Here is a 27,896-nt window from a genome sequence, read left to right as displayed (position 1 = left end):
TTATTGTCCGATGTTGACCTAGCTGAACCGGAGTTTTTTGACATCAATGACCAGGTAGCTACATATAGTGCTAGGAACAGTAATACTATTATAGATTTTATATTTGTTTCTCCTGGCTTGCTGCAAAATGTTATTTTTTATAATGCAATACACGCTACATTCAGTGATCATAATCCAGTATTACTAGAACTACGTAATAATAACCCATATTTACTTAATGATAATATAAACATAAATATAGTACCCCCCTTGGAAATATCCGTTCAGGACCAGGGGAGACGGTTAAAATGGAGTAAAATAATCCCAGGGGCTTTTTATAGCACACTGAGTGATAAGGTGGGTAAGGAAATTAATATCTGTTTGGATCCGCTAAGGTGGGGTGGAGACATTATCTCCTCCTTTGATTTAATCTGCCAGCAGGTGGCTATGGACCTAACATGTAAGTCACCACATAAGAAGCAAAAACCACATGGGTGTGAAGTACTGGGTATTTTAGACCCAGCGGTGCAGGGGCACACACCCTATGACTTCGGGGTTTCACCCTGTTCCGGACCTACAGAAACACAGAGTCTTCTGGGTGAAGTCAAAGAATCGTTTATTGGCTGCAGACCAATGACAGGTATCCTAGAAGTACAACAGCGTGTATGTTCTCAGGAGACTGCTGAAAATCATAGGAACGGACTACATCTTAAATAGGCCTTTTTCGGCCTCAAGCATACATTCCTGAGTTTTATGAAACGGCAATATAACAGTGTACATTACAAAGAGAAGGCAGAGTCATGATGACCATCCCACATTCCAGTTCGGCCAACTCACAATGATTTACACAATAAGGTTGCGATCCCACGTTAGATGTCAGTAGACCCCCCAATAAACATGAGCATCTCCTGTTTTGGGAAACAAGTCATAAAGCAGGAACAAGCAGGTGTGGAAGAGATTAGCCGGGGGTTTGTGTAGGATGAGAAGGGTTTTATGATGGGTCGAGCCCTGATGCTAATCACAGGTGGACGGAGGAAGGGGAGCTCGTGAGACCGGTTTGACCCGGGGCAGCAGAGCCAGCTGCCCAGGTCACCGAGAAGTCACGGGAAAGCACATGTACTGAGAGGTCCGTATTTGCTCCATTATAGCCTATGTGAGGGCAATGACAAGATGGCCACTGCTTCCAAAATGGAACCCGCGTAGTGCAGCAAGATAACGTGTACGCAGTGCATTCAGGGCCAGAACGACGAGTAAAGCACTTGTACATGCCGCATTTACCATTTGCGGTTCGCTAATACCACATAGACAGGGGTAGGGCCCTGTCCCCTACGCGGTCCCGAATATTAAAGTACGACAGGTGGTTTGACCAAAAGTGCTCAAAAGCCCATAGAGACCTACTGGTGGAATTGAAAAAGAGTCCTAGAGATAATGTAATAATATAATAAAGTGGCCAGGTTAAGGAAACATTATAAAATGTCTGTCGAGTCCCGTAAGAATGTTATAAAAAAAAATGCCTGGGACTCCTTGTATGACAAGGCTAGCCTTAAGAACAGTTCCAAATTCTGGGAAATCGTCAATTCCCCACTTTTTAATGGCAAGGCAAATACCCCGCTTGAACTAAATATATCTGAACGTGAATGGCTAGACCATTTTGGGAAAATTTATGGCAATGGCCTCCCAGCAGAGGTCTTTGTTCCGATAGTGAGCAACCATGAGGAGCCCCACTGAGATTTACAATTAAAGAAATACAAAAGGCGATCGAGGACACGGTTGCTCATAAGGCCCCTGGCCCAGACGGGGTACCTGCTGACTTGTTTAAGGCACATCCTAATATTTGGTCTGTAGTTCTTACTAATGTATTTAACATGGCCTGTATTGATAATAGCAGATTGCCTACTTCCTGGTCACGGGCGATTATTGTCCCGATTTTTAAGAAGGGCCAGAGGGGGGACCCTAGATGCTATCGGCCCATATCATTACTGGACTCGTCCTTTACAATATTAGGGAAGGTCATCCTGTCTAGGATCTCCTCTTGGGTTACTAACAATAACATCATGTGTAATGCACAGTATGGTTTCAGAACTGGTCAAGGCACCGAAGACCAGTGTCTGAATTTACAACTAATAGTTAGCAAATATACTGTAGCGACAAAAGGGGCAATCTACCTGGCTTTTATGGACTTGTCCACAGCTTTTGACCTAGTTAATAGGTCGAAGCTGTGGACAATGCTCCTGGTGCTGGGTTTAGATCGGGCCCTGGTGAGCTTCCTGGCGGAGCTACACAGAGATTTAACAGTGGTCATTCGCATGACTCAAGACGGGAAGTGTTCAGCTGGTCTCAAGTCCGGCAGGGGAGTTCGCCAGGGGTGTATCCTGGCCCCAATGCTTTTTTCTCTATATATAAATTCACTGGGTTCCTCCTTGCCGGCTGCATCTGTTGATGTGCCATGCATGGGGGGAACACCAGTGCCGGTCTTATTATATGCTGACGATACGGTGCTGCTGTCAAGGACCCCAATAGGCTTACAACATCTGCTAAATTCTTTTGGGGACTTTATGCAAAATCTGGACCTAGTGACAAATGTAGAGAAATCGCATGTCATGGCCATAGGGAAAGGTAGGAAGAACATGAAAACCCTTTCTTGTAATGGCTTAGTAATATCAAGAGTGAAAGTGTTCACCTATCTTGGCGTAGTGTTTGATGACATAGGGTCTTGGGTACCCCAAGTTGCTAATAAAGTAGCAGCCGTGAAAAGATCTTCGGCGGCTATATTAGGCTTTGCCAAAAGACTGGGTGGCAAACCAGCTGAGGCCATATTGATGATCTATAGATCCAAAACCTTAGCCATAGCAAGGTACGGGGCAGGTATTTGGGGCTATAAAGATCTAGCCCCGATACAGAGAGAAGAAAATAAATTTCTTCGATCTGTTTTGGGTCTCCCCCAATCTACATCATCCTTTGCAGCTCATATGGAGCTAGGGATAGGGTATATTACTGATTCTAAATTTGGCACCGCTTTTACTTTGGATCAGAACCTGGCTGAACCCCAACCTTACACTAAATCACAAGATCATTAGGGATTGTATGGAGAGGGATGGAGTGGCGGACATTTTGTGGTTGACTTTTATTTTTTTATTTTTTTTTATTGAGTTTTATAAATAGCATGAACAGCAATAACGCAACACAAGGTGGTACATCAGTCAGTGCAAGCGAGGCAGCAGTACAGAGTAGCATAATGCAAGTTACAATTGATGCAGGCGAGGAGCATGCACAAGTATGCTAAATCAAATATCCCGAGCTAACAGGAGCAGTTACATTAATATGAGGAAGGCACATAACATTATCCAGAGGAACAGCACGTTAAATGTTGGCCACAGACAGTAAGTAGGTCGTGAGCGGGGACCAAATATCACGGGGTCTAGAGGTTATTGGCAACTCCTCAGCATAACAGCATAACTGATCCCGGCAATAAGCCAAGTCCTGCAGCCATAGCTTAATGGTGGGGGCTAGTCTACTCTCCCAGCACATGGAGACCCTTCGCTTAGCCATCAATAACGCCATAGCCACAAATCTTTTATATGAGACCTTAACAGCAGCAACATGACCAAGCAGACAAAGCAGCGGGGTGCAATCCAGGGGAATCCCCGTCATGGCATGTAGAGTCCTTACAACATCTTCCCAATATGAATACACCTTGGGACAGGCCCACGCCAAGTGATAAAAATCAGCATCTGGGGCCCCACACCTTTTACAGATAGCGGAATCACGCAAACCATACTGATGCAACTGGGTAGGCGTATAATATAGCTGATGCACATACTTATAGTGCACCAAGCGCAAATTCCCGTTAGATGTCAGTCGCCCCGTGAGACTACAACAGCCCTCCCACTCTTCATCTGTCAACTCGCAGGACAAAAGGGCATCCCATCGCAGCCGTGCCGGCGGAACCTGAGGAGGGGACTCTCCCTGGGAAACCCGATACTGTTTAGTGACCAATTTCACCCTAGAGGAGGTAAGATAAAGTAGCTGCAAGGCCTCCAGCGTAGGCGGCTCCGCAGGAAATTGCGGATACAATTCCCGCATGGCTGACCGCAGTCTAGTATCTATAAAAAGTTGCATGGCGGTAAGAGGGCCGTCAGCGGGCAACGAGTCAGCCGTAACAAACCAGCCATCCGGATACACGTCTTTCATCGCCATCAATTTCATGCTGCCAAGCGTCCGTAGGGCGCCCACCTCAGTAGTAACCGAGATGGAGGTATGGTGAAGCAGGGGCATGTCAGGAGCATAAAGCGGCAACTTCCGCGCACGCCTGCCCAACTCCCTCCATGCTCCAACCGTGGTTTGCACCGCGTCAAATTCCCCCTTCTCGAACACCGTATGAGTGTTAACAAGCATGGCTTTAAGCGGTATAGGATGCACCGTTCCAGCCTCAACCGCCACATGAGGAATATACGCCGGATCATGCTGCCAGTAATACGCAAAGTGAGCCTGTGCACACAGATAATACAGCTGAAGATCAGGTGCCGCAAAGCCCCCCTGAGCATAGGGTAACGTAAGCGTTTTCCATTTGAGGCGAGATTTCTTACCTCCCCACGCTAAGGTGATTAACAAGGAGCGAAGAGAAGCGAAGAAATGCCGCGACAGAGGTGTCGGTATATTCAAAAATAAATACAAGAAGCGGGGGAGCACCACCATTTTTATTAAGGATAGCCGGTCCGCAAAAGAGAGAGGCAACTTGATCCAGCGATCCACTTGCTCCTCCAGGCGTGCAACAGCAATGCCATAGTTAGCGCGTATCACCTCTTGGGGGTCACGATGAACCCATAAGCCCAAATATTTCATCGCATCAGAACTCCAAACCAGGGGGAACTCGAGATCAAACGGAGATGTACTGTCTGTAAGGGGCAAGATCAAGGATTTGGACCAATTTATACCAAGCCCAGAGAATCGTTCAAAGCGAACATATTCTCGCAGAAGTGGGGACAGGTGAATGGCCGGTTCACGAACATAGAGCACCATGTCATCCGCGTACATGGACACGGCCAGCGGGCGCTGGAGAAATCGTAGCGCAGCCTGAGAGTGTCGCTGTCGTAGGATACAAGCCAGAAGTTCCAGCATAAGCGTGAACAGAAGCGGCGAAAGCGGACAACCCTGCCGCGTACCCCGAGAAATGGATATTGGCCGCGAGACGTGCCCATTAACCCGTATTCGGGCAGACGGACAGGTATAAAGCAGCTTGATCCAGTTAGTGAATACGAAAGACACCCCCATACGGTGCAAGATCGAGATCATATACGACCATGAGATGGAGTCAAAGGCCTGTGCGGCGTCGAGAAGCACCGCCACCGCAGGCAATGTGGGCTTAAGGGCATGCATAACAGCAAAAAGGGTCCTAAGATTGTGGGAGGTGGAGCGAGAAGGCACGAAACCCGATTGGTCCGGCAGGACCATGACCGGCAGGAGCAGCTGTAGCCTTGCGGCCAGGACCTTGGCCAAAATTTTAACGTCAGTGTTAATCAAAGAAAGTGGCCGATAGGAGGTACACCGATCCGCGGGTTTGCCCGGTTTAAGTAGGGCAATCATCAACGCTTCTCGCAGCGTAGGGGGCAGGCACTGGGCCTCATAGGCTTCCTCATAAACCTGTAGTAAGTAGGGAGCCAAAATATCAATATAGGTTTTGTAAAATTCCGCTGGTAGCCCATCCGCACCAGCAGATTTATCAGAGGGGAGAGCAGCTATAGCATCCCGGATTTCGGCAAGAGTGAGCGGGTGCATCAAAAATTCTTGCTGCCTACGAGAGAGCCAGACCAAAGCTATGTCATCTAAATATTGCCCTAATTCAGCCTCATCAGCCGCCGGGTGGCCAGCGTACAGGCCCTGATAGTAACCAGCAAAGGTCTCCAGAATTCTAGGGGTATCGTAGTAAGTGCCAGTATCATCGGCAATCGAATGAATGGTACCAGAACGACTCTGTGGGTCCCTGATCCGGACCGCCAGGGCTCTGCCCGGTCTGCCGCCCTCACCGTAATATCTGGCTGTGCTCCGGCGGGATAAATGACGGATCTCCTGGTCTTCCACAGCATTGTACTCAGCCACCTTAGTCCTTATACTCGCAAGAACAGCAGGGTCAGAATCCGTTTCATATCGCCGCTCCAAGCCCGTCAACTCTTGCTCCAAGGCAGACATTGTACCCCTCAGAGAGCGAAGCACTCCGGCCTGAAGGCCAATGCAGACCCCACGTATGGTCACCTTAAAGGCTTCCCACAGTGTTCCCACTGCCTCAACCGAGCCAGTATTTCTCTCAAAGTAATCCGCAATGGCCTCCCGAACCCCTTCACAAAATACAGTGTCTAACAATGCAGACGGTTGGAGCCTCCACTGGAAAGGTGGGGGGGCATCGGTCGGTAAGGCCAAACGAAGAAGTACCGGGGAGTGGTCCGAAAGTGTCTGAGGCAAGTGTGCAACCTGCGTCACCCAATTTATAGCATCATGGGTCAGTAACCAGAAGTCTATTCGAGACCAAACAGAACGAGCAAAAGAGTGACACGTGCCTTCCCGTTCACCGGGGTGTCTTAGATGCCACACATCCACCAACCCCAGCATCGTCATACCATCACGCATAGCTGCCGCTGCTCGTCGGGGAGGTCTATCCACAGTAGAGACTCTATCCATGTCCGGGTCCAGGGCTACATTAAAATCACCCCCACAAATAAGAGTGCCAGGTGGCAGTCTATAGAGTTTCCCCCACAAGTCATCGTAAAAAGAAGGGTCGTCCACATTAGGCCCATATACATTTACAATAACTAAAGACCGATTGTAGAGCGTACCCTGTACTATGAGGTAGCGCCCACCTGCATCTTCATCAATAACAAGCGGAACAAAAGGGGTGCCTTTTTTAATCAAGATCATAACCCCCCGAGCGTAGGAGGAGTAGCAAGCTGCAAGACGGACCCCTGCCCATCTAGTGGCAACCGATGCGACCGCCTGTTTAGTAAGATGCGTCTCTTGTAGGAGAGCGATGCGAACATTATGGCGGTCAAGATAGGCAGTCACCTGTCGGACCTTACGGGGGTTATTAAGTCCTCTCACATTCCAGCTGAGCCACGATATCTCCCCATCAGTAGGGGTGGCTATGTTACGGCTCGGGAACACATATCAACATCAAAATATAGGTAGGCTGCTCCCAGCCACCTCCCACCACACCAGCATGCACAGTCAGTGTACCATTCAAAACCGTACAACCCCCAACATACCCCCCACCCACTCCAGCAGAAGAAAAAACTGCCGTGACAACCCCACAACCAGCAATAAGAAAAAAATTCCAGAATAGGTCGCACAATAGACATAACACCCATAGGGAAATTCCATAGAAAGGCTAGCGTGACCATGTCATAAGTAAGAACTGAAAAGGCAATTTTGCGGGGAATTCCCATATGGGGAAGCACCAGAGGCCTCTAACACCCCGAGATGTACAGGGTGGGCCGAGATTAAAGGAGAGGAGCTACCCACATCTGGCAATAGTGGAGGGTACCCTCCCATGCCCATTACCAGAACAATATCGCCCCTCCCCAACACAGTCAGCAGTTACAGGAACAATATAGTGCACTCCGTCAAGGCCCCACAGAGCAAAACAACCAGGTAAACATAACTAGATAGCAAGATGAAACATCATTAAGGAGGCTAGTAGCAAGTGGAAGCAGCGGAGAATGACGTATGAAAACACATCACTTGCCAGCAGGCAGGACAAAAATGAACAACAATACAGTCCAAGAGGCCAGTCAGCATCATTCAACCGACAGAGTCCGATTCATCCATGTTCACCTGTGGCGGAGATCGCCGCGGTGAGCGATGCTCCAATTGCCGGAGAAACTGAAGCGCCTCCTTAGGGGTAGAGAATATGCGGAACTTCCCATCATAATGAACGCGCAAGCGCGCCGGATACAGCATGGCATACGCAATATTGAGCTGTTGCAATTTTTTCTTCACAGTTTGGTATTCCCTACGCGCCTGCTGCACCGCAACTGTAAAGTCAGGAAAGAGTTCCACTTTCATTCCCTGATAGCTCAAGCTGCCTTTCTCCCGGGCTAAGCGCAGCGCAGTGTCCCTGTCCCGGTAGTTCAGCAAACGAGCTATAATGGGTCGTGGAGGCGCTCCAGGGATGGGTCGCGCAGCTAAGGAGCGATGGGCTCGCTCGACAATAAGAACTTTAGAAAAATGTTCCACACCAAACAGCGATGCAAGTAGGGTCTCGACAAACAATTCCATAGGTCCCGTATTGGTCGATTCTGCAACGCCTGTAATGCGGAGGTTATTCCGTCGAGACCGAGCTTCAAGGTCCTCATTTTTGGCCCTAATAATCTCCAGAACCTTTTCCATACTGGCACAGGAAGTGCCAACTGCCTCCACTCTGTCCTCCGCCTGAGAAATATGCTGTTCAGCCTCAGTCAGCTGCTCCCCGTGCTTATCTAGTCTGGAGGCCATATTGTCCATACGTAAATTTAAGGTGTCGATTTTGGCATCTATAGTGTGCAGGCTCTGCTGCATCGCAATCAACATGCCCTCCAGCCTGGCCCCAGTCCCCCCCTCCGCACCGAGATCAGCAGTAGAAGTAGCCGGCGACAGGGGCTTCGGAGGCGGCTTGGCCGTGAAAGAGAGCTTGCCTTGCTGCTTGTCCGCCCGTCCCATGATAGATTATTAGATGCCTCTGCTGTGCCAGGCAGATAAAGTGCCCCACAGAGTCTAGAGAGTCAGGGCACCAAGATCCTTGCAGTACAAAGGCAATGGGACACAGTTCCGTTTAGACGGAGTACAGGCCCTAATACTAGGTAGGCACGCAGTGCAAGGGGGGACCCGTGAGGCTCACCAGATGATGCGGGCCTCCGCTGGTCTATACTCCCCCAGCTGGATAAATAGGCCTCCACGGCAGGTCCCTCGACGAAGAGCGCCGCCCGTGCACCAAATCAGGGGTGGCAGGCCAGCATTAGCACCCCCACCAGCCACCCAGGCCTCCGCAAGGCAACAGTAGGCACCCCAGCTCCAGCCCCCGTCGCAATATGCGGGCGCCGAGGCAGGGGGCTCCACCCAAGGAGCACAGAGAGCTCGTCACCCCAAGGATACCGGGCCCAGCAGTATCAAGGCGCCAACGCCGCGCAGAGCTTAGCCTCCAGTCGCAGAACTCAGGGCCAGTATGTCGCGCCACATACAGCCAAGTGTGCCACCTGGCCCCGCAGCGCTATCGAGCCGGTCAGAGGCCGCAACAAGCAGGCGTCGCAAGTCTGCCTTACCTGCAGAGCGCAGATCAATACAGCGGTGCCAGGCTGGTCTAACTGCTCTCCATCAGCGCTTCTCACTTGCTAGTCTCCGCCGCCGAGGTCACCAATGTTGGAGGCACAGTCTCTAGGGAGCAAGGGGCCAGGCACGTCTCATCTCGGATCCGTCAGGCGCCACATAACTCCAGAGCTCCGGACACCGGCCCCCCACCAGTACAGGCACCAGGTGAAGTCTGAGGGGAGATCGCTGCCCTCAGGAAGGCCCCGCAGCGCAAATCACCGCCACAAGCGCTGAACGTGCCCAATTACCACAGCGCCAATGCTGGGAGTAGTGCGTCGATCAAATCAGCGGTTCCAGGCAGGCCCTGCCGAGCGCCACTCTCCGCCACCGCTCCCGGCTCCTCAGCGCCACAGGCACCGCACACACGCTCCGCCCAGGCCAGCGGCACGATCTCCCGGGAGCGTAAGACCAGCAGCCTCGCTAGTGGCGGGCGAGCGGAGCCAGTATCTTCACCGGGTTTTCCACGCACTCAGCGCGCCTTACTCCAGGGATGGCAGCAGCAGGTACCGGCGAAGCGTCCCCACAGCCTCACCGAGCCTCCGGTGCAGCAGCCAGATTCAGCAGGCAAGCGGAAGCACCATCAGCCGCATAAGGATCCACCTACAGCCTGCCACGAGGCGCCGCCATTAGACACCAGGCCGGGAGTCCAAGCAGGGAGAATCAAGCGCAGCAGGCCCACAGCTGCCACCAGAAAGGATCACCGGGATGCAGGAGGGTTGAGGAGGACAGACCCACATCAAGATGGCATGGATGGCAGGTAGGAACCAGGATATTGGGCGGATGAGAATCTCGGCCGGCAGAGCAGCCCTAGCAGGCGGCCATCTTGCGCGGCTCTCTAGCGCCCCCCGTGGTTGACTTTTATTAAAACATCTGCAGTGCTTCTGGGTCGCCCTGAATTATATCTGAACCCGGAAAATCTTATTAAGGAAGATATTACATGGGTAAAAACACAATTCATAAATTTACGAGAATTAGAAAGAGAAGCAAAGGAAATCACAAAGCCTACAGTTAGGTCACACTTTTTGCTGATCTCGTCCTTGTCAATTCAACCCTATCTGACTATTGTTACTAGACCCTATCATCGATGGCTCCTAACAAAATTTAGATTTAATCAAGCTCATTTTTTGTTGGGAACTTATGAAAACTGGTGTCATCCAAAGGAAAACGCACCTTGTGACTGTGATAATTTTTCTGATCAGGACCAGACACATTTTGTGTTTTTCTGTTCTTTCTTTTCTGAAAGTAGGAAAAAGTTCATTAGACCGTTGTTAAGGGAAAAGGGGTTTGTACAGTTTAAACCTGCATTGTATTATCTTCAATTATTGGAGACCCCTTTAGTAATGTTTGGTGTAGCCAATTTTTTGATTGCCTCTATCCGTGCTAGAAGGAAAAGACTCCAGTTGAATGTAGGTTCTGATTCTGTAAACGTTTTCCCGAGATCGTATGATACAATCTAAATCAATCCTCTAGTAATACATGAAATATTGGGGTTATGAATCATGACACATTTGCTACTATAAAATTTTAGTGAATATGTGTGGATTTATATGTATATGTCACTGACCTTTTATATTTTAAAAAATTTTATTTGTATAATATGCTCTAGAAACTTTTAACTCTATGTAACTGTATAGTATACTTTTATGATTTTTAAATAATCGAATAAAGTGCTTTTGACTTGACTTGACTACCAGACTTTGGTTATAAATGTTGTAATATAGCTTATTCATTTGTTTGTTTTAGCCCTGAGGAAATCTATGGTTAAATCCATAAATACGAAACACGTGTTGGCTATATCTGTGGCAATATGTTATTGATGAAGATTGGAGTGCTGATTAACATACAAAATATGGAATAAAAAGCAAAGAAGAACAACTTCAAAGATTGCTGTGTGGACGTATATGTGCTTGACTACATGATTGTTTCTCAGGATATTGATCTTTGTCTTATTTGTTAGTTTGTTTGTTTGTTCAAGCGGTTTTAAACACTGATTACATGCCATCAAATCACCATTTCAGAGCACTATGGACTGAAGGGGATGTCTAAACTAGGGTTAGGGAGAGAGGACACATATATACGAATTAGGGTGAACATTGAGGAAATAAACAACTCTGAGACAAACTAATAGCAGGGCTAGTCGATGGAACAAGGAGATAACCTGAAAGCATCTTTGAGAGGAATGTAAAGTGTAAGAAGAGGATTAGAACTGCGACATAAAAAGCAAGATTTAATATCAATGCATGTAAACCAGTCTCCCTGGGTTGGGATAAGTACAGATTTTAGACACACATGGCATACACTAATCGTTGTGAATTATAACTGTATGACTATGTTCAAACAATGTCTTATCATTTATTAATATGCATAGAGGTTAGCCATATTAATCACAAAATACTGGATGAGTGCAGCAGGTCTTCCCAGTTGGTGATGAGAACATTTATTCATAGCACTTGATGGGCATGGGGTGCTGCCCTTTGTCAGGGTAGTTTTTCTTTTGATGGCCAGAGTGAGAATGAGAACCAAACCCTTTCCCCTGTGAGTTGTTTTGGGGACCTTTAGAGAACTCTGGGGCAGATTTACTATTTTTTGCACGTAGCGCACTGCAGCAGCCGCAAATACGGCCCTGCGCTATGTGAAAAGGAGAGATTAGGAGAGTGCCCTATTTACTAAAATAAGACACTCTCCTCCCCTCTCACTAGCACCCACTCTGAAATCAGCTGCTTTGCACCATGGTGCCTGGGTGTCTCCAGGAGTATAGCATAGGTTTTGTACTGGAAGGAGATCTTCCAGTACAAAATACTATGCACAGACTCAATTTAACCATTTTCTCACTTTGTATGTGTGCTGTAAAGTTCAGCAGACATGTAATGTTGGAAAAGGAAGGAGAAATGTAAGCATTTCTCCTTCCTTGGGCCTACTTGAAAAGGGCACAGTTTTCTCATACTAAAACCCAATCTACTTTATTTATTAAATTGGGTTTATCATGAGAAACCTTGGGTGGTTGCATGGTAACGTCCATGCACCATCCCTGGTGCTCCCCCATGGCACAAAGTAATGTGAAGCAGTGCTATGCATTACGTTTCTGTTATTTCCAGCGCTAAACAAGATTTTGCGCTGATGTGCGTCACTTTTGTGCACAAACATGTTGCAAAATCTTAGTAAATCTCCCCCTCTGTCTTTTTATCTTCCCCATCCTTCTTCTGATGGTAACCCTGACCACACTTTTTCGAGTCCTTCCCTCAGATGCCTTGTTGCACACTATGGTGCCCCCCCAGATGTCCAACTCCTCAGCAACATTCCTGGGTTCAGAAAACTTTCTATCAACTCGGTGCTGGTGCAGATCTGAAGAACAATTAGCAAGCATGTGCTCCTTCAAAATCTAGTTGGTCAGCCCTGAATAATCATCAACCTTGCGGCCCGTCACAGAGCCCTTCAGTGCCTTGCTGGAATAAAGCAAGAAATCCATCTATGTCCGTGATGAGATCTTGTGGCTGCCCCTGAATCTGAGAATATACATCTCAGCTGCAGTCCAAACTTACTTATTAGGATGGCCTTAATTGCAGTGTAGCATGTCTGATCCTCTACTTCTAGTGTAAGGAGTTCGTCCATCCCCACTGTGTGCAGATAGCTCCATAAACTACCACCTCAGAACTCCTAGAGCCACTTTATAGGATGCACATCATTTGTCTGTTGTCATCTCCCACCACATAATCCTTGTGTATCCTGACTCGAGACTCACCAGTGGGAACTGCAGGAATGCTGCCACCATTGCTATTGCTAGACCCTTCTATAATATAATAATAATAATTAATCTTTATTCGGATTCAAAAATGTATCCATAAAAGCACAGGTCAAAATAAATCAATATTAAAATACATAAGATCGGTATAATAACAGCATCGTACAAAACAGTGCCCATAAAAGTCCAATAAATACAAAATGGCATTACAATATAGCTATAAAGTGCAGTTGGTTACATTTGTTCATTACAAAATGCCTCGATATCATGTGATCCTAAAGGGGAAATAACATATACAGTGCTCTCCTAAAAAATGGACATTCATGAAGTACTCATAGAGGTGCGTGAGCGGACTGCCACTTTCAAGAAGGAACCTACACCGAAAACCAAAGCATCCTCTTCTAATTTAAGAATTTCTGTGTAGGATGTTTTATGATCATTAATGGCGGTTTCCTTAAATAAAAGGAATCAAAAACAATGTTGTGTACATTTGATAGAAATTACAGAAAAATAGAAAATGTGGCATTGTTTGTTTACTAAGGTTATCACATGGGCATAACATTTGATCTAGCTTAGCATTAAATCCTAGGGGGAAACTGAGCATATATTTCATAGTACCCGCTCTTACTCGAAACAACAATCCTCTTTCCCAACGGCTAATATTCTTCAGAAGGTAACTAGATGGGAGTTAATATGGCGGCAGCCGTACATCTTCTAAGGACATATACCTTGCTACTGAAGATTTCAGGAGCTCTTCATCATGTCTAGCCCTGCTATACTTATCATATAACACCTCCTGAAGCGATTTTTTTACTTATACCATCCATATTAGTTGGGTTGAAGAAGATATGTTCGAGGTTTACACTGATTAGACTTTCCCGCACGGCAGAAAGCCACGGTATGTCTAGCCCCTTTTCACATTTCAGGCAGTCAGAAATTATATTTCTTGTAACTATTGCTGCTCGGTTCTGCCAAACTTTGAGCCAAAATATACCAGGTCGCGCCCTAATAAAGTCCTCGATATATGGCAATTTTAACTCTCTATGGCAAATATACTGTGATGCGGAGATTGGGACCCCAAGCAATTTCCTACAGAATCTGTTTTCCTCACCCTGAATGCCACTACAACCAGTAAAGCCCCAAACTTCCGCCCCATAGGTTGCAACAGAGATGCACTGCAATTTAAAAATTTTGGTAATAGGTAGTACCACCTCAACTTTTTTCGGTTGGGGTAGTGACAATACCGAATTAATTGATTTAGCGAATTTTCCCCTGCTGTGTGCCACATGAGTAGTCCATGAACCATTGGCTGCAAATATCAGCCCCAGATAAGGAAAAGTGCGGGTGCTTAGTAAACGTTCGTTGCCTATGGGGATTGAATTAACAAGGGGCTTTTCTGGGCCACATGCCATTATAAAAGATTTGTTAAAATTTGTACGAAGATCTAAAACTGCCATAAAACCAACGAAACCCTGTATTAAAGTGTGCAGTGCACTTGGTGTGCGGCCCATCAGGACCGCATCATCCGCATATAATAAGGCGGGTAGGATATTACCATTAATGATGGGAACATCATTAGTGAGCTTAGACAGGGAGTCATGCAAATCATTAATAAATAAAATGAATAAAAGAGGGGCCAATACGCACCCTTGCCTGACCCCTCTTCCAATAGTGATATCCTGTGTGACCTCACCACCTTTACCAATCCGCACCCATGTAGGTACGATAACTAAAACTTCGTCCAACCCATATTTTAAAAGAATAGACCAAAGGTGTGACCTGTTAACAAAATCAAAAGCTGAAGTAAGGTCCATGAAGGCTAAGTAAATAGGGGATTTTCGTGCTACGGTATATTTACCAATAATTAAGTTAAGGCTTAGGCACTGTCCTACAGTGCCTATTTTGCTTCTAAAACCTAACTGACAAGAATTTAAAATATGTTCATCCTCGGCCCAGGACCTAATCTTATTGAACAGGATTCTCCCAAGGATTTTTAGTGTATTATCAATCAAGGAGATTGGCCTATAGCAGCTAGGGTTGGAACGATCACCCTTTTTAAAAATAGGAACAATAATACTAGTAGACCATGTGCAAGGAATTGGAGCAACAGTTAGATTATTAAAAACATTCAATAAGAGGGGTGCCCAAAAAACAGGTTTGTGTTTAATAAGATCTATCGGTAGCCCGTCGGGACCAGGGGCTTTATTGCCCAAGCTTTGGTGTATGGCTTCCTCGACTTCAGATACGGATATCTCAATCCTAGAGGGTCTTTGATAGTTATATGATTCCTCATTCCTTGGTGTGGCTTGATAGATCTTTGAAAAATGGGATACCCATGCTTCGCTGGAAATTGTACAGCTTATAGAAGTTAATGGGTGGCCTGCAGTTCTCATCTCCTTCACAGCTAACCAAAAACCATTCCCGTTGTTAAGTTTGGTAGCGCACACAAGGCTATCCCATCTCTCTTTTAGGATCTCTTCTTTCCGTTGTTTCGTGATGCACTTGTATTGGTGTCTCGAGGATTTTACTAATACCGAGTCCCTAGGATTCATCACAAGGGCCTCGCGGAGATCTCTATTAGCTCTAGAGCAAGCACTATCAAACCAGCGTGGACCCCGGTTAGACTCAGTTAGTGGTCTAGATAATACTTGTTTAATGCCCCCACACAGTTGAACAAAGGCATCAATTACCTCAGGGTTGTGATCAACTGGTGACAAACAACTAGCAATTAGTCCTGGAAAAGGTTTTATCATTCTAGGAAATAGGTCGTTGTTATCAACGCCTCGCCAGGCCAGTCTTAGATTGTCAGTGGAAAGCACTAAATTGCTAGCCCCACTTTCTTTCACAAATTTTGGCCTGGGGGCCATTTTTAGTGCTATAGCAATAGGGTTATGATCGCCCAGAAAAGTTCGTAAGACCTCGGCCCTTAACAAACAATCTTCCAGTGAGGGAGATATAATCACATAGTCAATAGTGGAGGCACAGCCTCGTCCTCTATATGTTGGTATAATATGACTAACTTTATGGGATACAGCCGCAATTTCCATTACATTTATTAAGTTGTAATTAGACAAATGAATCAACAGTTCTGCCCCCCTAATACACGGGCGTTTATCTGTAGTGGTTTCCTTGTCTAAAATGTTACTGCTAGGAATCCTCGCATTGAAGTCACCACCTAGACAAATACCAGCTAACTTGTCAAACAACCTTTGCCTTTGTAAATTTGAAATAAAATTAAACAAGTTTATAAAATTCCCATTTGGAATGGTATAGAAATCATTATTATAAAAATTAATCAAACAGATGTAAACACCTCGAGTATAAATTAACGCCTGAAACTTGTCATTGTCAGTTGTTAGGAACCTAACACTGCCACCTGCGGAGATTTTAATCCAGATAGAAAGACCGCCTGATGGGCGTTCGATTTTAGGAATGGGGGCAGTTATATTATAACATTCGAACCCTTCTTGATGTAATTCTCGTGTTGCCCAGGTTTCTTGCAGCATAAGGATGTCACATGCTTGAACTGTTTTTACCCATTCATCCAATTCAATTTTTGAGGCCAAGCCGGCAATATTCCAACTCAAGATATTTAAGTTACATTTTTTTTTCAACAGCAGATTGGAGATCTTGGCCTGGACTTACGGGCATAGCTGGTAGGAGAATGGTCGGGTTAGATAATGGTAAAAGGGCCAGTCAGTCCTGGTTGTCAAGGCCGGACAGGCTAGAAAATCTATTATGCGTGGTCAATGGAGGGGCCTCATAAGTTACCGTCCCTAACACTGGTTTATAAAAATAACCCAGCGGCAATGACCAAATAAGAGTGGGGTTCATTTTGTTAGGCTCCTCCATAGCTAATAATATTTTTTTTACCAACGGTGGTTTTCTAAAGTTAATGACTATGCAATCACCCCTGATGTTCTTTGGGGAGATACCAACCCATCCTACCCTTCGTACCATGATAATATCATTAATGTTTGCTGCCCGCAGTCCTTTAGGTTTTCCGAGCCAGTCAGCACATTTATTGCGCAACTGGACCCAAGATTCTTTTTGCTCATTTCTGAGTGGAGGTACTCCAGCTAAAACCAGTACATATGGGCAGGCTGCCGGGGGGAGACTGAGGACTTCCCTGCTTCCTTCTGTCAATTCCCTGCTCGGGCAACTAGGGACTTCACCACTTTGTGTGTTCTGCATGCTATGTGGGCTGACCCTCAAACTCCCCAAATTTATTAACACTGCAGTGCTCACTAGGGCATTTTGTGTCGCTAATGGCCCACATGGTGGAATGGCGGGTGGGCAACTCATTAGCCCTATGCTAGGTTGTTTATCATAAGTTACAAAAGATTTAGATAAAAAACATTCTTTAACTTTATGGCAAGTGACACAGGTTTCTAAAGGGGCAGTGGCTGTTATGACTGGTGCCTGTAATTGCTGACCACTGGTAGATACACCAACAGGATTAGAATTCTGTCCGTGTAGTGTAGTAGTTTTAAGGGCAATTATTTGGGAGTTTAACTTGTCTGACAGTGTCTCCAAATAATCTAATCGTCGGCAAAGAGCGGAAAAGTTATTGTCCACAATGTCTTTCAAGCGTTCGCATACAGTGTCCATTATGAGATTGATTGAGACCTCACCCAGTCCGCAGCTGGTAGAGAAGGGCACAACAGCATCAGTTTGTGTACTGATGGAGCAAGTTATTACATTAGTTTGTGTTGGCTCTGCTACTAAATCAGCCACTGCACTGTCGGGAGCGTTTACAGAGCCCTGAATCCATGCGCTAATAGCAGTGCGGGGATGGGTTACGCGGGGCGGATGCTTCCTCTTAGAGACAATTGGTTTGGTTGGCTTCCTTTTCCGTATTGCACCTGTTGATGTAATTATAGGAAGGGCAACACCACCCGAAGCGCCATTACAGGGTGCCGCCAATACCTCCTCATTATTGCAGTCATTAGATCTTATTAGCGGCTGGGTACTAGGCATTGCGGTCTGTATGTTAAGTGCCGTTGGATTATCATCATTGTCACCTAGGGCTTCCCAAACAGCAAGACTGCATGGTGGCGCTGCCAGACCCAATGACATGTACCTCTCAGTTAGTTCTATTTCGTTTACGACTATGTTGACTGCTCTCTCCAACATACTATCAATGCTTGTCATAGTCCGTGGGTTTAGACTTGGTCCTCCATTGCGTTTCCCCATGCTTATAGGCTTATCGGTGCTTGTAATAGTGACAAGTACAATAGATTTTGACTCACCTTGATGTATTTGGGGTTGCACTTAAACGAGGGATGGCCCAGCCCGGCCTCCTCCGGGCCCCGACGGCCGCAGATAGACCCGCCCTTGGCACAGGCACGCCCACGCGCGTCCCGTGCCGCAGGAGCCCTGCGTTGTTTTTAAGCACCTCCTGGCGCATTGCAGCGTGCGTGGGCAGCGTTTGGGGCGTTCGCGCCGCTAAGAATGCTGGGGCTTATAGTCCCAGTCGGCGACCTCCGCTCACGGCCGGAACCGGGACTGTGGACTGCCCGGATGACTCTCCTAGCAGTGGCTGGCAGGAATGCGCAGGTAGTAGTACCAAGTGAAAAGGACCAGCACCAGCACGGAGAGTTAAACACAAATGTTAATGTAATGAAGTCCAGTGCAGTTAACCAACTCGTGTAATATGATAGCGCTGCAGTATAGGATCCCAACCTGCACACACACCTCTTGACTGGGCACCCCACTCGGTACAAAAGAAAGTATTTAACTGTATTACCAAGGTTCCAAAAATAATAAATAGTCTTAAAATGGTCTTTTCTACCTTTTGAATGTGTTACCGTGCGAGTTGAGGCGTGCCAAGCAACCCTTTGTTAATCTTGTTTTTATTTTCTCCTTTGTTGCTTGATGGCGGAAGACAGAATATCCAGAACCGGAATACCTTCACCGGATGTCAAGGGATGTCGGGCGAGATCCAGAACTATGTCGGAGGACGTTGGAGCGAAGACGGGAGCAACGCTGGCCAGGTCTGGAATCAGGTAAGCTTGTTTTACTGATGAAGATCCCAGCTGATGCTCATCTCTCGGTACAGAGTTGAAACATGATTGATGGCCATAAAGTTGTTGTTATTATTGAAGATTTACTGGAGTTAAACTGCACAGGAAAACGTTTTAGGTTATTGTGGCAATATCTGGCCCTGAACCGGACAGGAGCTGTGCCGTACTAATGAAGAAGAAAGTGTGAGACCTTCCCAGTGTCCGTGGAAGTTCACTCCTCGGGAACATGAGCCCAGCTGCAGTTAGTTCACGTTCCTATTATAATTCTGGTTATTAAGAGTATTTTGAAATGCGACATTTTTAAATATTGAGTAAAACGCAACAGCGATTTACGCTACATACAAGATGCAAGGAGAACCTGTATGGCAAAGGAGCCTGGTATTTTGAGCGTCGAACCAATCAATATGGGCCAGGGCGCGCTGATCCCATCCGTAGTCTGCAACATCAGTACCAAAACAGCGTTGGGAGTGAAAGCCCCGCCCCTCTCCCGGCATTTACTATCTATCAGGCAGCACCACACGGAATCAGTAGTAGAGCAGCAACTAGTCTCCAGAGCATGACTTGCTCTTCTCCGGATCTATCAGGGCTCTGATGTCAAGATCACTGATGCTGAGCTCCGGGGTCATTTTTCTGTCCTCCAACTCCAACTTTTTCTCCTCTAGAACTTGCTCTCTCTCCATTTCAGCAAGGGCCTGCTCCTTCTCTAGTTTGGCAAGGGCCCACTCCTTCTCTAATTTAAATGTATCAATCTTGCTCTGGTTTTAGCTTTTTCTCCTCCCAGCTCCTTTGGTTACAATTTCACCATGCTGCCTGGTCTGCTGCGGACTTACATTCCTGGGAGGAAGGCTTTGACCCCTGACCAGAACTACTACTGGTCGGGGAGACCAAAAGAAAAAGGCCAAAAAGCCACCCCCCAGGGAGAGATGGTGACCAGAAAGGGAAAAACAAAAATGAGTCTTTTTCAGGTCCCCAAAAACCTGCTCAGGAGGGTGGGCCCAGAAACTCATCTTATCCCAAGGGAGGGCACCAGGGTAAGAACTGGGATCCCAAACTGCTTGGTGTCATGACTCTAGAGCACCAGGAAACCAAACTGGAGGCCCTGGCTGTAAAAACAAACCAAATGCCTCGAGTGCACCTGCAGTAAATGCAGTGGCCAATCTCCAGATGGGATTTCAGGTGAGCACTGACCATGTCAGAGTGCTCACCAAGGCGACTCCATTGGGGGCTGTGGACCTAGCAATTTGGCTTTCTGGTCCATTAACATGCACAAATACACAAATACAGACAGCATCCTATTAACTGGTGTCCCCAGAAGAGTATCTACCTGGAAGGACCTATCCAGTAACCAATGCTGACAATGTGACAAAAAAACATCCAATGGGGATGGTGTGCTTTGACTGGGGAGGGGTTGGTGGAAAAAGGGAAGTATCAGTCTCTTCATCCATACCAGTTTATCGTTTGCTTGGCAATGATTTGGAGTCTCAGCCTGTGCTGAGGCAGAGGTGAGAATCCACGCAGAAATACCTTTAATCCCACACTGGGTTTTTTGTAAAAATCAGAGCACAAAGCGAAAAAGAGGTGCTAGCATCTGGAAGAATGGCCCAACCATCAAAGATAAACGGAAAGCAGACTGGAGAACCAGCTGCAAATCGAGACCCTTCTCCTCAGGGGGAAGAAGAGTAAGTCCCAGGGGAAACTGTGCTTCTGAAGCTGGAGCTGGAGCATTGCCAAGCTGAACTTTTTGGTCCACCTGTCAAGCCAGTGGCAAGATATGTGGGCAACCAAAGGCCCCTTAATTCCACTCCCAGTGGTTGGGGTTCCCTTTGAGAGGGTAGCGATTGACATTGTTGGTCCCCTTGATATAGCATCAGGAACAGATATAGTCCAGTGGTAGTGGATCATGCCACCAGGTATCTTGAAGCAATTCCCCTTAGCTCTGCTACTACCCCTCAAATGGCTTGGGTCCTCATTGGTATCTTTACCAGAGTGGGCTTCCCTAAGGAGAGTATATCAGATAGAGGTACAAACTTCATGTCTGGCTACCTAAAACACATGTGGAAGGAGTGTGGCGTGACCTAGACGTTGACTACCCTCTACCATCTGCAGTGGAATGGCCTTGTTGAAAGATTCAAGTTCATGAAAGGTATGATTGGTGAACTCCCTGAAAAGCTCAGGAGAAGAAGGGATGCCCTACTTCCTTGCCTGCTTTTTGCCTACAGGGAACTGCCACTGAAGGGAGTGGGTGTATCCCCATTTGAACTTTTTTTTGGTCATCCTATTAAGGGTCCATTGTGCCTTTGTGAAGTAGGGATGGGAGAAACCTGTTGTTGAACCTAAACAGGGCATAGTGGACTATGTATTTGGCCTCCGCTCCAGGATCGCTGAATATATGGAGAAAACAAACCAAAACCTTGAGGCTAGCCAAGAGCTTTAGAAGCAATGGTATGATCAAAAGGCTGCCATGACAGATTTCCACCTAGGGCAGAAGGTATGGGTTTTGGAGCCTGTGGCCTCTAGGGATCTCCAAGATAATTAGAGTGGGCCCCACCCAATCTTAGAAAGAAAAGAGGAGGTCACCTACCTGGTGGAGTTTGGCTCTTGTAGGAATCTGAAGAGGGTTATCCATGTGAACCTCCTTAAACCCTATTGTGGCCGGGCTAGATGAGACCATGCTCATGGTCACAGATGGGGATCAGGAAGCAGAGAGTATTTCTCTCCCTGATCTCCTGTCCAACACCCCAAAAGATGGGCCAAAGCAGCAGAAGGATTGCAGGCAAGTCCTAAATAAGTTTGCTGAGCTCTTCTCTTTGACCCCTGGTCAGACTAGCTGGTGTACCCATGATATGGACACTGGTGAAAGCCTACCTGTCAAAACCAAAATCTACAGGCAGTCTGATCATGTGAAAGAGAACATCAATGTTGAAGGAAGCAAGATATGGAACTGGGAGTCATAGAGCCATCTTAGAGCCCCTGGGCCAGCCCTGTGGTGTTAGTCCCAAATCTCAAACCCAGGCTAGTAAGAAAGAGATGGGGGTCTGTGTGGAATATAGGGACTAAATGCAGTGACCAAAACTGATTCACACCCAATTCCAAGAGCATATGAATTAGTTGACAGGTTGGGAGCGGCCAAATATCTGAGTACCTTTGATCTCACATCTGGGCACTGGCAGATAGGTCCGACTCTAGGAGCAAAAGGGAGATCTGCATTTTACTGTGATGCCTTTTGGACTGAAAAAGGCCCCTGCCACAAAGGTTGGTGAACAAAGTCCTTACTGGATTAGAATTGTACAGTGCAGCTTACCTAGATGTTTTTGCTGTCATTAGCTCCACCTGGTTGGATCACCTGATCCACCTTGGGAAAGGATTAGAGGCTCTGAGAAGTGAAGGACTCACTATCAATGCAAGCATGTGCCAGATAGGGTACGAGAAGGTTGTATACTTGCACCACATTGTTGGTAGAGGCCAGGTTCAACCCCTACAACCCAAGATCCAGACCATTCTGGACTGGGTGGCTAAAACAACCCAGACTCAAGTCAGGGCCTTCCTTGGGCTGACAGGGTCCTACAGGAGGTTTGTGAAGGATTATGGAACCATTTCAACACCCCTCACAGAACTGACCTTCAAAAGAATGCCCAAAAAGGTGAACTGGACAGTGAGCTGTCAAAAGGCTTTTAACACTCTGACGGGAGCAATGTGCTCCGCAACATTCTGAATGCTTCATATTATGCCTCTAAACATGGGATAGGAGCTGTCCTATACAAATAAATGACCATGGTCAAGACTGGCCTATGGCCTTCATCAGTAGAAGGCTACTTCCCTGGGAACAGTGTTGGAGTGCATTGAGAAGGAAGCCTTTCCTGTGGTATGGTCTCTGAAGGAGCTGAGGCCATACGTGTTTGAGTCTCACTCCATGGTTCAAACCAGCCACAGAACTCTCAGACAGTTAATGCAGATGAAAGGTGAGAATCCCAAACTGCAAAGGTGGTCCATATCCCTACAGGGATTGGACTTTGAAGTGGAACACAGACATAGGACTGCCTATGCTTATGCAAATGGGCTTTCCAGGTTCTTCCACTTAGATGATGAAGGCTCACTAGGGAAAGTTAGTCTCATCCTCTTTCGTTTGGGGATCATGCAGGAAAGTACCTCTTTTGACATAGTTAGCCACCACTTTTTGCCTGATGACTGATGTAATTTAGAACTGTAAGTGCATTAGGTCCCTGTTAACCAGGTACCCAGTACCAGGTTTCTTTCCCAAAAATTGCACCATGACTGGCAGCACCTCAGCTACCACTGTAAGTCCCAAATAACTGGTAACCCTGGTACCTAGGACATGGTTGTACCAACCCATGAACCCCTCACTAAGGCTTTACACTCTGCCATTGCAGGCTGCATGTATTGGTGCAGACAAATCTGAAGAGTCAGCATGGCACACATCCCTGTTACATGACTGCCATATACTGCATGGGATATATGTAAGTCACCCCTGCAGCAGGCCTTTAGCCCTAAGGCAGGGTGCACTATATACTATGCGTGGGCATATTATCATGCACAGATTTGCCCCTGCAATGTCCAGTCCATTCTGAGATGTTGTTAGTGCACAGGGAAGCCATAAAGAATACCTGGGCAGGATACGTTTCCTAGCTCCATGATGGCTCCACTGATTTCTAAGGTGTTTGGTGCCAAACATCTTGTTTTAATAAATCCTCACTGATGCTAGTGTTAGACAAATTTTAGTTTCAAGCTTAAGGCCTGGTTCACAAGACAGTATATGGCGGAGGGGCAGCTGACTTCAGTAAATTCTTCCACTGGTATACTCCTACGAGAAGCCTCAGATCCACAAACGCTGGTGGCATCTGTAGCACCAAAATCTGTAGAGCCAGATGGAGAGGTAGGAGTCTATCACACTGTGCAGCCAGGCTATGGAACCAACTGCCTACCACTGTGAGACTTCAACCAAACAGGCTAATGTTCAGGAAACTGCTGAAAACGTGGCTTTTCCCCGTGGTCTAAAATGGTCGGTACAGTTGTTTGCAGTCCATCTCTTTTCTCACCTCCTAGCACCAAGACGCCTCGCCATTCGAGCGCTTCATAAAACTCTATCCTATCCTATCCTAGATTTATTAATACATTCACAAGGGAGACCCTTTTAGAGGTACCCCAGAAAACCTACCAAGAACTGGTGTGGTTGCTGACTTGTTTTCGGCAGCCTGGCACTACCAGACCTGTTTCTGACCTCATGGGGTGAGAGCCTGTTCTCTAAGAGGCAGCCGCGGTCCATGCAAGTAAAAGCGGTGGGAAGGTAGGGCTGCTTGGGGGATTTTGAGGGACGATGCAGAGGGAAAATTAATTATTTATTTAATTTTTCCTCTGCATCATCCCTCAGAATCCCCCTCACCCGCCCCATCGCCTCACCGCTGTTACCTGCACAGGCCACGGCTGCTCAGAGGACAGAGACAAAGCCTGCTCTGGGCTGAAGTGCTTCACACTTCCTCCAAGACAGGTTGGCCTTCCTTGGCAGGAAGATTCAAAGGCAATGCCACCTTTGAAACCTCCAGATAGTGGGGAATGGGAGGCCCCCTTTCCTGCTCCACATTTGGGAGGAGACAAGGAAAACAAATTGGTAATTATAGGAGGAGGGTCCCAACCTAGCCTACACCACCCCTAGGGCAGGGCAGGTGAGGTGATCCCCTCTCAGTATGGTGAGAAAACCTCCTATCAGGGCTAGGGTAGTGCCTCTTCCCACAAGAAGTAGTCACTAGAGGGCGTAGACACCCTAAAGGTAAGTGGCCCATCTGCTAATACCTGTCCCTCCTTGTAATACCCCGAAATTAAGTATTTCGGTATCACCCCAAAACCTGAACATCAGATTCAATGGACAAGAGAAGACCAGGAAAAACAAGACCCGCTGCACAAGAAACAAAGCTCTGGTGCAGAAGAAAAAGGCGCCAAAAGCTGTCTTCTGCTACCAGGGCACAATAATTGCTGCTCATGTTTCATCCTTAAACCTGAAAGGACTCCAAGTTTCCCAGAACACCCCAAACATACAAGAATTCACTATAAAGCATCTTGGAGTGAAGGCATCACTGCCCTCCACATTAAAGGCACCGATCCCGTGAAGTCTGGTTTGTTGACATGTTGCTCCTCGATGATCTTGATGCAGCACCAAAGTGAAAAAATGAACAACTGCTCCAGATGGTCAGATCTGTCTCTCCACCAAGTTTGGAGACACTAGGACCTACCACAGCTGTGGCGTACCAATACTTGGGGTACTAGACCCCTCAACATCAAACCCCAAGGAGAAGAGCCAACTATGGAGTCCCTGGGGACCAGAAGCAAACACCCACAGAGGGACATTGAGGCACTGGAGAGTGGATACCCACTTTCTGAGTGGTCCAGCTGTTACAAGATTGCCTCTCCAGGTATCCTGCTCCTGACCACAAGGACCTCAAGACACACAATGCCCGGCTGACCTGTTCGCTCTGCATCTGACCCCACTGGCCTCAGAACTAACCAACTAGCCCTGCTTCCATGGTTACCAGACCCTTGAAACCTCCTTCCTTTGAGGAGACCCACCGTACTTACCTGTAAATCCCTCTATGCAGTGCTTTTTCAAGTGTCCCCCTTTTCTTTGCGCACCAGCTTCCAAGACTTCAGCACCTCTGCTCCCAGCCGATCCTGGATGCTTCCGAACTTCTTTTGCTGGAAGTTTGGACCTGGTCCCAACATCGGCCTAAAACGAGAAGGTGAACTTTGTGAAAGCAATGCCTGTATTTCTATGCATTTTCCTGCTTTTCCCCCATAGTTTCCTATGGGGGGGACCAATTTATTTACCAAAGGGTCCTTTAAAATTAAATGGAATAAGGAAAGGAAACATGTACAAGCCTACACAACTCCATCAGTGGGCCTGCAGGATTCATAATAGATTGCCCCATAAATGCTGGGATATGACAAAAAACAGCTTATCCTGCCGGCTGTGCCCCAGGAGAAACAGGGCAACACCCAAAGTGTTGTTCTGAGTTGGCAGAATCTACTGTTGTTTTTCCAACAGTGTCCTCAAAGGTTTTTGATGATGGAGCCTAAATCTCTCAAAACCTTAAAGTAACGCTCGGAGAGATTTCTGTAGGCTGCAAGCACTCGTCAAGTTGTTTCTTTTTTTTATCCTGTGTGTGCACTGACTCATTTAGTTCTTCGGTTCTTAGTGGTTATGTAGGCTTCCTTGCCTAATGTGAAAAGTTGGGCTATTGTTGAAAATGTCTGTCTTCTGGTTAACTATGACATGTATAAATAAGGTATTTGGACAAATATTGGATTAGGAAAATTGATTTGCAGACATATTGGAAAACCATATCATGGTACAAAAATATTGTTATGCAGAATTATTGTTGTCAAGAATATCGATTGTTCAATAATATTGTTGTTGTTAATATTGTTTCAATAATATTGTTGTCAAAAATATATATTTTTAATTATTTTTATGTGTGTTAATCATGTATTAACTTTATGCATTATTACTTTTTGTATAATTGTAAACTTTTAAATGTAATTGCTAATGGTAATTTATATTGTTGTAGTGGGTTGCTAGATGTGTAGGGGTGAAGAGTGGGAAGTTAATTATCTATAATTAACACTTTATAAATTATGTAATTGATTAACAAATATGTAAAATGTGTAATCATTATTTTTTCAAGTTTATATTAAGTGTGGGCATTCGGGTTTGTAGAGGTATGGGGTGGGAAGTTAATTAAGTGATAATTAATCAACAATTAATTTTTTATGTATTATTTAATTGATTATTAAACATGCGTATTGAACAACAATGACATTTTTAAGCTATATATTAGTTGAAGGCTGTTGAGTTTGTAGGGCTATGGGGTGTGAATTTAATTAAATAATACATAATTAACAGTTAACTAACAATGTAGTATTCATTATTTAATTGATTATTAATTATGTAAATTGTGCAATAATGTAATGTTTTAAGTTAAATATTAAATGCAGGCTCCAGGGTTTATTATGGTATATGATGGGAAGTTAATTATCAATCAATTAACTAATTAACTAATGAATTAATTATTACTTAATAAGAAATTTATTAAAAATTATTTTAATAGTGATACCTTTATTTATTTAGTTGTATTACTTAATAAGAAATTGATTAAAAATTATTTTATTAGTGTTACCTTTATTTCTTTAGTTATATTTTTAATGTGGGTTGGTAGGTTTGTGGGGGTATAGTGTGGTAAGTTAAGTAATACATAAATGACAATATTTTATATTGATAATTATCAATAATGTTTTTATTAATTATGTTAATAGTTTTTTATATTGATCTACCTATTTTTTGATATATTAAGATTTTTATATATACTATAAATTCACAGGGTTATGATTCATATATGTTATGTGATTGAAGTTAAGTACTTTCCATACTGTTGCACAGATTGGAGTGGAAATAGTAATTTTTACCCCTCCAAGTTCAACACTTTCCCTACTGCTGCACAGACTGGAATGAGAACAGTAAATTTTACCTTCCCGAAGTGCAACACTTTCCCTACTGTTGCACGGAGTGGAGTGGGAATAGTAAATTTCATCCCTCTGAAGTCCAATGATTTCCCTGCAGTTGCACATACTGGAGTAGGAATTTAAAATGTTATCCCTCCGGATTCCAACTCTTCCCGTACTGGAGTGGAAACAGTCATTATTACCCCACCAAATTCAACACTTTCTCTACTGCTACACAGACTGCAGTGAGAACAGTAAATGTTACTCATCCGTAGAGCAGCGCTTTCCCTACTGTTGCACAGACTGAAGTGGGAATA

At 45.9% G+C, this 27,896-nt stretch overlaps 1 long non-coding RNA gene across 1 annotated transcript in view; it reads left to right on the top strand.

Moving 5' to 3' along the window:
• LOC146858009 (uncharacterized) overlaps positions 1-27,896 on the top strand; it is a 138,943-nt gene that overhangs the window by 27,137 nt on the left and 83,910 nt on the right. The window contains exon 2 of the long non-coding RNA XR_014979640.1: positions 18,936-19,056. This is a non-coding gene — a long non-coding RNA (uncharacterized LOC146858009). The remainder of the gene's footprint in view (positions 1-18,935; positions 19,057-27,896) is intronic.

The sequence above is a fragment of the Triturus cristatus genome, chromosome 3_2 (assembly GCF_964204655.1).
Source record: "Triturus cristatus chromosome 3_2, aTriCri1.1, whole genome shotgun sequence".
Taxonomy (NCBI): Eukaryota; Metazoa; Chordata; class Amphibia; order Caudata; family Salamandridae; genus Triturus; species Triturus cristatus.
Note: the sequence above shows the minus strand (reverse complement) of the source record. Positions and strands in the feature narration are given on the sequence as shown.